Genomic DNA, 12,494 nt, shown 5'->3' with positions numbered 1-12,494 from the left:
AGCTCATGTTCTCTAGACGTTTAATCATTCTTGTTGCTTTTCTCTGGATCTTCTCCAATTTCTCCACTTCTTTCTTGAAATGTGGTGCCCAGAACTGGACACAATACCCACACAGAGGCCTAATCAACACAGAGTAGAGTAGAAGAATGACTTGTGTCTTGCTCACAACATTCCTGTTAATGCATTCTAGAATCATGTTTGCTTTTTTTGCAACAGCGTCACACTGTTGGCTCATATTTAGCTTGTAGTCCACTAGATCCCTTTCTGCTGTACTCCTTCTTAGACACTCGCTTCCCATTCTGTATATGTGAAACTGGTTGTTCTTTCCTAAGAGGAGTACTTTGCATTTGTCCTTATTAAAATTAATTCTAGTTACCTTACACCATTTCTCCAGTTTGTCCAGGTCATTTTGAATTATGACCCTATCCTTCAAAGCAGTTGCAACCCCTCCCAGCTTCGTATTATCTGCAAACTTAATAAGTGTACCCTCTGTGCCAATATCTAAATTGTTGATGAAGATATTGAACAGAACCGGTCCCAGAACAGACCTCTGCAGATGGAAAAAAATCTAAAACAGACTGGGGTTCCAAGTTTTCTCAAAGTGATAGCATCATGTTTTTGGATTATTGTTGGCTCTCTCTCATCTGGATGCTCTGCCATTTAAGTGCTGGAACAAGCTCCTCACACACAGCTCTGTTTATGGGCCTACTGCTGGTTATCCCATATTTCCAACACAAATTGTGGCCTGGCCCAGAAGCAGCAGTCTACACAGAAATAATCTACCTTTAAAAACAGCATCAGCTTGCAAACATTTTCTAAAACATAAATAGAAGGAACTGGATTTTTTTTCTGAAATTAGCCCCTCAATTCCCATTATTTTAATGTAATCTGTATGTGCTCAGTGCCTCCTTGAGGCAGGACCACAACACCGCAGAGAAACAGATGCTAAATTAACTGTGTAGCTTTGAATCCAGCTATCCCTCAGCTGGGGTATTTAAAATTCCTTAGCTTCAACAATTTTCCTATATGCCTGAGTAATGATAACTTCTGTGCCAACCTTTTCTAGAGAATATAAATAAGTTAGTGGTCATACTGTTATCTCCTGCACATAACAATATATGGGATACAAACTTATATTTGGCCTCAGGTAAAAGTAAGAAAATCATGTCTTTGACAAATTGGCTTTATGCAAAACACTAATTTAGTAACAAAGATGTGCTTGATCTAACCTTAGAGTTTATGCGGCTTTGCAAAACTACCCATTTTGGTTTTGTGATTTTTCCTCAGTTAAAAATAGCAGCTTCTTACCTCCAGAAGTCAACTTTTTATGGAAAAGAGCAAAATATTTGTAAGGAATCATAACTGCACATGTTTGGAATAATCTATAAATCTGTGAGATTTTTCCCTTGCCCTAAAGAAGAAAAGCTAGTAGTGTAGTTTAATTAAATAATGTTTGCCAAATACCTTAGAACATCGTATTAAAGTTCCTGCAAAAAGTGTCCCCATATGGCTTTTCTGTGTGGACTTCTATTTAACAACTAGTATGAAAATTTCTCATTCATAAAAGCTACAAGGAAGAGTGTGCTGCTCTTGTGTTTATTAACGCTTCACTGTGTCAATAAACATGTGACTATGTGGAAATTTACAGATGTTAGGGACTAAACTTTTCCAAATATTTTATAATGCATTAACCTATTGCGCCATCTAGCCACCACTATTGGGTATTTTCTCTTAGGCCTTGTCTACACAGGAAAGGTGTGAAAGTTAAGGTGTGAAATGAAACAGCTATAGTTATCTCAGTATACCTCATTTTATATGAAAATAAATCACACTCCCTAACAAATATGGTCAGCCAGGAAAAGCCTTATAGTACATGCAGTTATGCTGAGGGAAAAGGTCCTTTGCCAATATTTTCGCTTATTGAACTGATATTAGCCTCTGGGCAAAAGTGTTATTGCTTTTCTGTTAATGGTGCTTATCAGTACAGCTCTAATGGTACATCTCTGCCACCAAACCCTTTTAAGTATAGACAAGGCCTACAACATTTCCACAGGGAGTTATAATTACATTAGTTTAACTCTACCATGGTGATTGGCAAAATGTTCCCTGGTAGACAAGCCTTTAGTGTTTGAGACATCATGACACTGTGGCCTAGTCTACACTTAAAAAATAGATCTACCTGCCTTGCCTGAAGGCAATTTGTGAAAAACTGAAGAGCAAAACAGGGCCAGGGTCAGGCGTAGGTATCTACAGCATACGCAGCTGCGTAGGATACTACTAAATTTGGTGCCCCAGTGTAATGCCCTAGGCTCCATATGCCTAGGGATGCCCCCAGGGGGCTTAGCACCCCCACTTCCATATCCTGGCTACCCTGCTCTCCACAGGCTCTGCCTGGCTTACCAGGTGGCAGCAAGTGGTGCAAGCATGGAGCCAAAGGACTCTGGAAGAGCAGGGAGCAGTTGGCGGCTGGAGAGAAGTGACACTTCCCCTTCACAGTGCTGCTTCTCTTTGGCCAGGGGCATTTCCACTGAGAGAAAGTACACTTACCAAGTTCATGGATAATATGAAGATGAGAGGGTTGCAAGTTTTTGGGAGGACAGAATTAGAATTCAAGATGATCTTGACAAACTGGAGAAATGGTCTGAAATAAATAGGATGAACTTCAGTAAGGAGAAGGGCAAAGGCCTATACTTGGGAAGGAATAATTAAGGACACAATTAAAATGGAAGATTGCCTAGGAAGGAGAGTGATAGAAATGTAGCTGTGTTAGTCTGGTGTAGCTGAAACAAAATACAGGACTATGTAGCACTTTAAAGACTGACAAGTTAGTCTTTAAAGTGCTACATAGTTCTGTATTTTGCCTAGGAAGGAGTGCTGCACAAAAAAATCTGGGAGTTATAGTGGATCACAAAAGAAATCTGAGTCCGCAACGTAACACTTTTGCAAAAAGGCTGAACATCATGCTGAGATGTAACAACAGGATTGTCTTAAGCAGGACATGAGAAGTAATTCTTTCACTCTACCCAGAACTTAGAAGACCTCAACTGGAGCACTGTGCACAGCATAGGCAAGAGGTAACTGTTGATAGTGGGGAGAGGGTGAGGGAAGAGATAAAATGGCAAGCCTCTGCCTGTCTCAGCCACTGTCAGCTTTCTGGTGACTGACAAAGCACCTCTAAGCAATACCCTCATGGCCACAGCACCCCTCTGACTGTGGCACACTGGGCAGTACTCCACATCACCCACCATTAAGGCCAGTCCTGACAGGGTCATCCTTAGGGAAAATGTCTCCCTAGTTCGTTCAGCCTCTCCATGGTCTCCCAAATCCCCTGGCCACCACTGCTTTCCCTAGGCTTCCACATGCTCCCAATTGCTCTGGGCCTCCCCAGAACACTGCCTAATCTGTGCACTGAATGTGGCAGGTGTCCTCAGGAAAAGATAGGATGTGATCATGTAATTAAAGACTGTATCACAATATAGAGATACAAGGAGGCTGAATTAAACTCGCACCCTTACCTCTGTCATTTCCTAACACTTTAGTGTTTGACTTTGCAACCCCTGAATGTTTTTAATAATAGCATGTGTATTATTGTAATACATAGAACAATGGCATATGACCTAGAACATTTTTTTCTGATAATGATCTTGTTACTGGTATTTACAGTATTAAGTTTTTATTCTTGTACAAACCTATGCATCCTTTTACACATTATAAACAATGAAGTCATACTGAGCCAATCACATATACACTCTCTTGATATAACAACTCTCTGCATCACTGTGCTGCTCTATATTATATCAGTTACCCAGTCAGCAAGATGACTCATGAATTCAGACTTTTAAAAGAAGAAATTGATGCCAGAGTGTAACGTCGTGTTGGGGTTCCCCCGATGCTGCACCCCTGTAGCAGCAAGAACAGACTCTGCCAGCCAGTAGAATAGAGGGGGTTTACTGCTTCTCCAGGATACAGCACAGCTCAGACATGATGTGTCTACAGGAGTACGGGCGAGGATGCCTCAGACCCTTTGAGATGTGGTCCCTGGGCTCTAGATTCATAGAGTCCCCTTCATGGTTCCAGCCCAAGACTGACCCTTCCCCCAACACTCACTTCTTTTGTTCCATCCCTTCCCTTAACCGTAGACCTGGTTCCGTCACTGTCATGGGGACCCTCAAGATGCCCCTGCTGGGCAGTGCTTATAGACAGAGGCCAGTAGGGGTCATCCACAGCCTACAGCCTAAACACAGTAACCAGCAAGGTACTGACACTACATCACACAGGGTAGTACAAGGTTGTGGTACAGTCAGTACGTGCTCAGATACCGCTCTTGACAATTCTCCTCCTTGGCTACTGCAATAGTGAAGCTCATTTGTGGAGATTTTAATTTTCTAAGACTGAAATTACCACAAGAACAAAGAACTGCCATAAACCTTACCACCTTCTGATCCAAACAGTCAGCTAACAATTAAAGTGGTTTCTCACTCCAGTGCTGCACCTTTTATATGTACTAAATCCTCTTTGAAATCCATTTTGGTCAGAAATAAAATCTTGCTGGAGGAACTTCAATTGCTCCCAGGCATTATTTCCCCTTTAAAAGGGCTCTGGGGTTTTTTTCATACAGGTTAGTGGGCTTTTAAACCAGGCTCAACATCTGGACTCAGCTGCTCAGAGTACCCTTGGGATGCTCACAATGAATTCCTAAAGACTGTTTTCAAGAAATAAGAGGGAATCATAAAATACAAAGATATGTGATAATGGAAGGTCTTTAATTGCCCTGGCCTTTTGTGAAACATTTCACAAATCTGTTGCTCTTATTGTACAGCATCTCTAAAACAGGGCCTGCCATATGCAGTCTTTTTTCATATGTACTGTCTCCATCATGGATACTGTATATATTTTTCCTGAGTCATTGTTAATTTAATTAATATTGTTCTAATGGCTTTACTGCATCCCAAATAATTGGGAAAACTGCAAGTTATTCCTAAAGGGCACATTTACCGTATTGTAAAAGTCAGTACTCTGTAAAAATAATTGATACACTAAAGAAAATAAAATACTTAATCTGTATTTAAAGAGAGATGAAAGATGCAGGTAAAGCTATATGTGCTTTTGTGAAACATACACTTTATCAGAGAAGATCTGGTTTCAGATGCTATAGTAATGAGTATAATATGTAAATGTGTGGACATTTTTAAGTACAGGTATCACCACAAAAGTGAAAGGTTTATTCTTTACATAAATATCCAGTTAACATTAGTTTTTAAGTAAAACTGACAAAAGTAAGACTGATATTCAAATTTAAGGCTAAAAATCACACTCAATTTACTTCATCTTTTGTAGTTAATACACCTTTTCCTCTTGCAGAAACATTATTTTCTAATTGTGCCTGAAGGCTTCTGGTGGGATTACGGTCCTTTGTGCTATTGTACAAACAGTAGAAAGACAATCTGTGCCCTGATTGATTTTACAGTATACACACGGACAAGACAAAAAAAGAGGTTTTGTCCCATTTACAGATGGGGAACTAAGTGACTTTCAGCATAACACCTGATGTCAGAAACTGAACCCAGATCTCCTAATGTCCACCATAAAACAATTCTTCTATAGATTTGATTCCTCTCTCAGGTCACAATCTTCTTGGATTTATTCATTGTTCAAAATGATGCAACCACATTTTTCTTAGTTTGTTTATTCTTTGGTTTATTACTGAGAATCCAAAGCATGTCCTTTAGTGCCAAGTTGTGACTGTTCACATAAATCACATGATGCTCTTTCTGATTCCTAACTGGAAACTCATTTAAAATAAACATAAGCTGAAAAGTCATTATTTTGACCACTCCTGTGCTGGTAAAACTAATTCACATAAACATTTGTGAAAAATTAACACAAAAGGGACATGAACATAACTTAGTCACATTCATGTAGCAGTCTAACAACTATTTTCAATAAACTTTTGTATATTTGTCTGTCTAGGCACAACAGCAACAGTGACCCTAGATGCCAAGATGGGGCAAAGAGCGAGAAGTGCTCTCTCAAATACAGTAACTCCAGTGGACCGACATCCAATGGTCCAGCACTCCTGATGGTCCGGCACCATCTGGAACCCAGAAGTGCTCCGGGCAGCCAGACAACTGGAGCTGCTCTGCCTTCGGCTTTCCCGATTCAGCCACTGAAACTGACCAGCCGCCCCTCGGCACTGCGGGACCAACAGGGCAGCACCCCAGCTGCTCTGCCCCAGACTTCCCCAAGTCAGCCACTGCTGAAACTGACCAGCAGCTGACTCCGGGAAGCCCAGGGCCGAGCACCCCAGCTGCTCTGCCCCAGGCTTCCCCAAGTCAGCCACTGCTGAAACTGACCAGTGGCTGACTCGGAGAAGCCCTGTGCTCTGCCCTGGGCTTCCCGGAGTCAGCCACTGGTCAATTTCAGCAGTGGCTGACTTGGGGAAGTCTGGGGCAGAGCAGCTGGGATGCTGCCGGGTTGGTCCCGCAGCACCGAGGGGCGCATCCCCCCCACTCCACCTCAGACCCCCCTTCCGATGGTTCGGCATATTTGATAATCCGGCACCCCCTGGGTCCTAAAGGTACCGGATTATCAGAAGTTTACTGTAGCATCATCCCAGACATGCAGTGCCATTTCAGAAATAACCATACCTTGAATTCTATTAGAAGGAGGATAGTTAGCCAGTGAGGAACTGAGGTGCATTCAAAAGATGAGCCAGCTGCATTAGCCAGCTTCCAGAAACTTATCAAGGGTTGCTATATGGAACAGTCACATCAAAGAAATCACAGTCTGTGTAGGCCAGCCATGGAGGTTGAGAAAAGGCAATTTTCTGAAGACCCAGGATCAGTTTTAGGTATAACATGAACAAGAAACTGTTAATTCCTCACTCCTGTGTTGCACTTTTTGCCAACAGATCTCAAAGCAAAGCAAAGGAAGGATAATTACTGGTGAAGTAATTCGGCTTTACTACATGCTGATTACATCTCAATTGGAGTCCTGTATCCAGTTCTGAGTGCCACATTTCAGGAAAGATGTGGACAAATTGGAGAAAGTCCAGAGAAGAACAACAAAAATGATTAAAGGTCTAGAATGCATGACCCACGAGGGAACCATGTGTCCCCCTACTCCTTGAGAGCATACAAGTCAGGGTCAGGCAACACCAGCCTAGCACAGTAGAGGCAGTGGCCAAGCTAACTGAGGAGTCTGTGGAAGCAGACTTCCCTCAGAAGGAAGTTTGGATGAGAAAGGACCTGAAGTGGGGAGCAAAGCCCAGAGAAACCCCCTTGGGAAGGGCCTGGAGAGGAAGGTGGAGGATACGAGTGGAGCCCACAGTCGTCCTGGACAACTGATGTACTGGCAGTGCAGATAACTGGGCCACAAAAAAGGGGACGGCCCAGAGATGGAATGTGGCCTACCTGAATCTTGCAGGTGGGGTATGGAGGGCTGGGGAAGGGGCAAGGAATGGCCACCACTCTGGTGAGAATGGAAAGGAAGCTCATCCGGATAGGGCTAGTAAAGCTACATTGGCTTACCCCTAGGGCTGCTGATACACTTCAAAGGCGAAAGTGCAGAAGCCTGGGAGCAACTGGGGACTTCCCTGTTGACCCCAAGCGGTGCTGCTGCTTTGAAACACTGTGGTGGCATTTCAAAAAGGCAGCACTGCACAGAGCTGGGGGTCAGCTGGGGGTCCCCAGCTGATCCTGGGTTCCGTGTGGCACTGCCACTTTGAAATACGGGAGGAGCCCAATGCCAGGCTCCCCACAGCATTTCAAAGCGGCAGCACTGCACTGAGCCCAAGGTCAATTGGAGAGTCCCCAGCTGATCCTCGGCTTCCTGCAGCATTCAAAGCGGTAGCACCGCACACAGTAGCTGACCCAGGGCTCTGTGTGACGCTGTTGCTTTGTGCCTGGGCACGCTTGTTACATTGAGCTCTCTGATCTTCATGGAAACATCACTTGATGTCGGGTACTGTTCTTGATGGTGGTCCTCCAGGTTACCCCAGCCTTCACCTGCCTCTCCCAGGTGTCAGCGTCAATGCCGCACTTTACCAAGGTGTGCTCAAGGATGTCTCTGTAGGTGTCCTCTGCTCACCAGGAGGCCTCATCCCAGTCCTCAGATGAGCACAGAAAATCTGATTAGGCAAGTGTGTGTCCACCTGATCAGTCCATTTGAGCTGCCTGTGGGCGATTAGTGCCTGGATGCTGCCGGAATCAGCCTCTGCCAGGACACTACTTGGCAGCTCGTAGCTAAGACAAGCAGGGTACCAGCCTAGCAGCTGGAGCCCAGAACACGCCCTGCTACAGCTACGAGGCACTTCCTGGGGAAAAGGCCCACGCAGGGTGGGAGAGAGGGGGGTTAACCAATGCGTGTTAGCCACCCCGGAGCCACCCACAGCCTGCCCGCGCCCCTAATCTAACCTCCTCGGCCTCCCTCCCGTCCGCAGCAGCGAACAGGCCCGGAGTGGGGGAAAGGTGCCAAGTGAAAGCAGGTTCCTGGGAAAGCGCAGCCTGGAGCGATTCCACTCTGGAAGCTGCCAAGCAGGGAAATTCCTGCCTGTGGCAGAGCGCAGCGCCCTGCCGTGGCATGCCCTGGCCGCCCGCCCTCGCCCGGGCTGAAGCAATCGGACCCCGCACTGGGACTGTGGACTCACTTGGGGGGGGAGGGGTGGCCACCAGCCGAGAGAGGGAGCTGGGAAAGTGCAGCCCCCTCCCTGTCCAACCGCCATTCCCGTAAATCCAGCCGGGGGCATGCTGATTCACTCAGCCGGCCCAGGTGCGGCTGGCGAGCGGGAGCCGGGCCAGTCCCTGATACACGCAGGAGCTGCCAACAATCCCAGCGGAAAGGGAAGGCTCTGTAGGCACACGCCCCCCTGCTCCCGGGGCCAGGCCGCTCTCCCCCGAGCCGAGCGGGGCGCCTTGGCACAGAGCCCAAGGCACCTCCTAAGCTCAGGCCGCTCCACCCTGCGAGTACCCCTCTTGCCTTGCCTGGGCCCCGACACTTCGCTCCGGTGCTCGCCCTGCCCCATTTCCCTCCCAGCTCCAGGGCAGGATGACTCCTAGTCCTCGGCACCCAGTTCGTGGGCGGCGATGTGGCAGGTGCCCAATTTCTCTCCCACTCTGAAGCCCAGGAAGAGCCCTCATGCTACCGCAGTGGCTTTTGAAAGAGGGTTTCCTGTCGCTAGCAAGTATTTCTCACAGTCTCCCCCGCTTTGAACTTCCGACCTCCCACTGCGTAAGGCTCTTGTTAATTAACCCACCCTGCAGTTTTGTTCTCAACAGCTCTAGCTGTTACCCAGAGAGGGATGGTTACGTGACATGGCCCAAAGATGTGAACACAACTTAGTCAGCGGCCAGCACTAAACAAGGGGCGGCTTGAAACACAGAGAGCTCAGCCTGCTTGCCACCACTGTTAAAATGAAAAACCTTTACATCTTTCATGAAACATACAGAAAGAAGGAATCATCACCACATTTTGAGGTGTAACACACAAAATAAAATGTTCATTTTAACAACATCCATTGTTCCCTTCAGCTGGAGAGAGGTTTTTTGTTTTTTGTAAAGGAAAAGAGATCCAAGAAACTGTCAAATAAGCATAGTAATAACCGTCTTTTTGGGGAAAGGGAAGAAGTTAGTTGGGATGGGCTAGAGTTGTTGTTCTTCTACTTTAGTTGAAGCCATGCCCCATTTGTTCCCTGTTGCTGGAGGTTGAGTTGCAGGCCCTTTCTAGGGTGCTTTTTTGTAAATGTGGACTGCAATTTTTTAAAATATAAAGGAGTTCAAAATAGTCATTCAATGAGTGTGTATAAGAGAGGTTAATGAAAAATGTGAGTGAAAAAAGTGATTGGTAAATTATTTTGTTATAACATACTAAAAAAATAGAAAGTAATAAAGGTTTTATAAAAATTACCGTCTGGGATCGTGGTGGGCACCGTGGCTGCCATGGCCCCCTTGCTCCCTTAGTGTCCTATGCCTGTTGCTACTCTATCTGCTTGGTGAGGCCAGTGCTGGGTGAGTGCAGGGGGCCCGGGCTGCTCTTCATGGGTGTGGGGTGCAAATTCCTTGGCCCTGCTGCACTGCCACCAACCCTACATGCTCATCCCCCCACAACAAAAACTTTTCTATCCCCTAACAGAGCCCTCTCGCACTTACTTGGGAGACTATGGAAGGGTCCGTTTGTACCATTGGCACCCCCTCTGCATACAGGCCTGTTTGGAGCCACTAGAGGTGGAAATGCTATTTGGTTCTTTCTCTGGCCCTGCCAGGACATTTTAGGATTAGGATGAAGGAGATCTGGTGTCACAGGAGACAATGGGGATAGTAGCCATGATAATGAAAATTACTTTAATAGCCTGTGTCTTGTCTTCCCATCCCCCCAAAAAAGTTTATTAATGACCCACAAAAGGGAATGATGTGTGTAATAGCCTATCCCTACGTTATTGTGTTCACCAATTAAACCTAATATTTGACACACAAACTTTAGTTTGCTCATCTTCCATTTTTACTCAGCATGAATTTAGCATATCCATAGTCATATCAATGTGGCCTTTACTGTTTAGAGTAATTTAGTCTTACTGTCTGGTTCTCTTGTTCCTGTTTATAACATTGGTTATTGAAAGTAAATAAACCTTGAGGCTTGGGGCTTCCCCCCAGCATTGGGAAGCTCACACTGTGAGGTCGGTCCTTCCTTCCTTCCTCCTCATTTTTGTGCAGTTTCCGACTGTATTTTCTGTGGGTCAGCAGCTCCCGACCCAAAAAATGTTCCTTACCACTGGCTTAAATATGTTGCTGTAACAACAATGACAAAACCCCTACATCCCTGGGCAAAAATGCTACAAATCTCCCTTCCTAAATCCTGCCAGATTGTCCCTCCAGTTTTCCAGATGCCACTACCTAAAGATGCTAAAGCATATTTACCTGCTCTTAATGCAGCTAAAAAATCCAAACCTGGATTCATCTGATCACAACAGATCTGCAAAAAACTTAGCTCTTTCATTTGGATCCTGTCAAGTCATATCAAATGTGTCAGAAATGCAATAATACACTAAAAAACAGAGGAAGAAAGTACTGCTTCTTTCTTCTCTCCCCTCCCCTCCACTTACCTTGGTAAGTCTTGGTGGAAGTAAGGGGCAAAACTTCAATAGGTCTCTTGTAGTTTGGAGGGTCAGGCTAATATTGTTTTCATGTTTCCCACCATGCCACTCAGAGCCAACCCTCACTCCTTTTACTAACCTAATTTTGCAGACATGCTACTTTCTCTACTCCAGATTAAACCAAACCCAACATCAGTACATGTAGATTGTGCCTGAAGTAGATTATATTAGCCCTCTTATTGCTGCAGAATCCCCTGTGCTGTGCTACTGGTTCCATAACTGGACAGTTTGTGATATAGCATGTCTTCCTCCAAGCTGAGGGGAGTGGGGAGTGAAAACACTTCAATTTTTCTTTAAGAGAGACCTGAACATTTAACTTGTTTGTTTGTTTGTTTGTTTGTTTGAATAAAAGCCTTCCCAGGAGAAAATTAAAAACTACATACTTTCTTTCCTATTTCCTAACGCATGGAGTTAGGTTTCCAAAGAGCTTTGTATTTATTAGAGAAACAAGAGATAAGTATTTAATTACTTAAGTATAGCTTTAAGTGCCTAGCAGACCTGAATGGTATCAGTTCATTTCTATATATGCATTTTAAAAGCCTGTTATTACCTATTAACCACAATAGCACATTAGATTTTTTTTCTCTCTCATGAAGACATATATATTCAGAAGAAAGATGATGTAAAAAAAACAAACACACACCAATTGGCTAGTTTGTAGAACTCCGTACCTCAGCTGTGTGGGTTTTTTTTCTCCAAAGTACACAGCAGATCATATTATGGACTGATTTCTTAAGGAATCTATTCAGTCCCAAGCTGTCTCAGTGGATATTACTCCACAGACTCCTGGAGCTTTCAGTATGAACTAAGAACAGATGCTGCTGTTTATTCTGAGGAAGGATGGTCCCTGCTGAAGATGGCCACCCTACCTCAGTCAGAAATCAACTACATACAGCTGAGATCTAAGTGGAGGAGTCAGATGGAGAAAGCTATGAGTCAGGAGATGAGGTATTTCAATGTAAAGTTGATCATGGGCTTACCTTAGATTTAGCTCCCAAGCCCCAGCCTTCTTGCCTGTAACAGTGAGAGAATGGGAATGATGCTATACAAGTGCTATTGTTATTTTACTACCTCCAGGGTCCTGTTGAACAGTACATTCTTCCCTCGCTGACCAGTAGTCAGAGAAAGGACAGTCTTAGAACTGATCATTTTAGCTCAAGTATCTCCCTCTTCATCACCGAAAATAGTGTCGAGGAATGAGCCCTTCTTCTGTGAGGAGGAAGCCCACAACATAGATAAATCAAGAAACAGAATTACCTTCCTCCCCAACATTTAGGTGGGACTCCACCAGTCAGATGGAAAGAGGATGCTACATTTGTCAATTAGAGTGGGAGAAGCCATCACTTAT

The sequence above is a fragment of the Pelodiscus sinensis genome, chromosome 6 (genome assembly GCF_049634645.1).
Source record: "Pelodiscus sinensis isolate JC-2024 chromosome 6, ASM4963464v1, whole genome shotgun sequence".
Classification (NCBI taxonomy): Eukaryota; Metazoa; Chordata; order Testudines; family Trionychidae; genus Pelodiscus; species Pelodiscus sinensis.
Note: the sequence above shows the minus strand (reverse complement) of the source record.